We start from the raw sequence: 2,764 nt of genomic DNA on the forward strand, positions 1-2,764 counted from the left end.
GGCCTACGCCTGTAATCCTAGCAACTCAGGCTAAGATCTGAAGATTGCAGTTCAGAGCCAGCCTGTGAGATTCTTATCTCTAATAAACGACTCAGAAAATGACAGAAATGGCTCTGTAGTTCAAGTAATAGAGCACTAACCTTGAGCACAAAGAAGCTCAGAGGCAGCCCTGAGTTCAAGCCCCGGACCAGCAAAAAAAATAAACCAGGAGGAAAAACTGTTTGACACCATTATTCCAAAGATGGATACTATTGCTCTCCACCATTGCTAAACAAGTTACCAACTGGTCTTTTGGTTGACAGTGGGTGGAGGTGGGGGAATAAAATAACTTATTTTAGTGGTTTGAACTCAGAGCCTTGCACTTGCTAGGCTAGTATGACACCACTGAACCATGCCTTGAACCATGTGTGTGGGTTTTGTTTGTTTTTATGGACACCCACCTTTTCCTCTTAGTATCTCCCAAGAACAAGGACAGACTGTTCTTGGTTCCTTCCCCTTGTTACAAAGCTCTGACCCATCACTGGCTATTTAAACCCAGTATCTTCTGAGACCCTATTCCAAGTAACCGCTGTTACAGATGAGAAGCCAAGGCTCAGGGAAGGTGAAGGCCCCACACAGATTTAGAGGCCAGGCTGACCAGGAGGTGGCTTTCCTTTTAAGGAAAAGGCAAACCCAGGTGTGGAGGGATGGAAGAGTGGTTATGGAGCCTCAAGCTAACAACTTACATCTAGCCACTCTGTCCTCTGTAGTAAAGTTCATAGACCAGGAAATTCCCTACAAGTGACAATGACTCTTAAACTTTCCTGAAGAACACACCCCCTGGGGTCTGGGAAGGTAGCTCAGTGGTAGAGCGCTTGCCTTGTATGCATGAGGCCCTGGGTTCAATTCCTCAGCACTACATAAGCAGAAAAAGCTGGAAATGGCACTGTGGCTCAAGTGGTAGAGCCCTAGCCTTGAGCTGAAGAGCTGAGGGACAGCACCCAGACCCAGAGTTCAAGCCTCACGACCGACAAAAACAAACAAAAAACCACATACAACCACCCCCTCCCATTGCTGTCCTCTCTTGTTGGGGCTTATAACTCTTTCAGTTGCCTGGTGTTCAGTTCAGGGCATTTACACCTACAGACCCAACTGTCTCACTCACCTACCCCTTTTTCTTCTGGGAGTTTTTGTTTTATACTGAGGCTTGAACTCAGGGCCTGGGTACTGTCCCTTAGTTTTCTCTGCTCAAGGCTGATGCTCTACCTCTTGAGCCATACCTCCACTTCCAACTCTATGTGTGTATGCACCCACACCTGTTCTGGGGCTTGAACTCGGGGTCTGGGCACTGTCCCCACTTGAGCTACAGTTCCACTTCTGGCTTTTTGGTGGTTAGTCAGAAATAAGAATCTCATTGACTGGGGGCTGGGAAGGAGTGCTTGCCTTGAATGCATGAGGCCCTGAAAAATATCCTCAACACCACAGAAGCAGAAAAAGCTGGAAGTGGCGCTGTGGCTCAAGTGGTAGAGCACTAGCCTTGAGCTGAAGAGCTGAGGGACAGAGCCCAGGCCCAGAATTCAGGCCGCACAACCGCAAAAAAAAAAAAAAAAAAAAAGGGGGGGGGGAGGGAGGATGGGAAGGGTAAACAAAGGAGGAGGCTACAATGCTTGATAAGAAATGTACTCACTATCTTGCCCATGTAATTGTAACCCCTCTGTACAGTATTTTCACAATTAAAAATCTCATTGACTTTCCTGCCTGGGCTGGCTTTGAGTCAGCATCCTCAAATCTCAGCCTCCTGAGTAGTTGGGATTACTGGTGTAAGCAACCAGTACCTGCCTTTTTTCCTTTTTTAACATGAGCTTGCTTGCTATATAGCTCCAGCTAGTCTTGAATTTGCAATCCTCCTGGCTTAATGTCCCAAGTGCAAGTCCTAGGATTACAGGCATGTACTTCTGGGATTACAGGCAGGCACATAAGCAATAGGAAGACTGGGATCAGGGTCTAGGAGGGACCCTTAAATTGATTCAGATCCAGGAAACAGCTGTGAGGATCTTGGAAATGTAGGGACTCTCAGTCTCTTGGCCTTGCTCAATTGTCCTAAATGTAAACAGCAGCTAGGCCCTACACAAGGGCATTGCACTAGGTTCCTCCTCTAAGGACATTACTCACCTATCCCTCAGATGAAAGCCTCTCAGGAAGAGTGTGTGGAGAAACTCAGACATCACACCATTTGTAATCAACTTGGGTTATTACATCTTGAACAATATATTTTGCCATTATTAGGACTTGAACTCAGGGCTTCTCACTCTCATTCAGCATCTCTTGCTCATGGCTGGTGTTTTACCACTTGAGCCATATCTCCAATCCAGCTTCTCCATGGAAGATGAAGTGTCAAAGTCTTACACTCAGGCTGGCTTGAAATATCAATCCTGTTGGACTCAGCCTCCTGAGTAGCTAGGATTCTAGGCCTAAGCCACCAGCTCCCAGCTTGGGATACTTTTATTAGTTTGTTTACTTATTTATATTGATGCTGGTACTGGGGCTTGAATTCGGGGCCTAGGTTTTATCCCTGAGCTTTTTTGCTCAAGGTTAGCACTCTACTATAGCCACAGCTCTACTTCTGGCTTTTTTTTTTTTTTGGTCCATCATGGGGCTTGAACTCTGGGCCTGAATGCTGTTCCTCAGCTCTTCAGCTCAAGGCGAGCACTCTACCACTTGAGCCACTGCACCATATATGGTTTTCTGAATGGTTTATTGGAGATGAGAGTCTCGAGGAGTTTCC

The sequence above is a fragment of the Dipodomys spectabilis genome, unplaced genomic scaffold (assembly GCF_019054845.1).
Source record: "Dipodomys spectabilis isolate Male_0828 unplaced genomic scaffold, ASM1905484v1 ptg000018l, whole genome shotgun sequence".
NCBI classification, from domain to species: Eukaryota; Metazoa; Chordata; class Mammalia; order Rodentia; family Heteromyidae; genus Dipodomys; species Dipodomys spectabilis.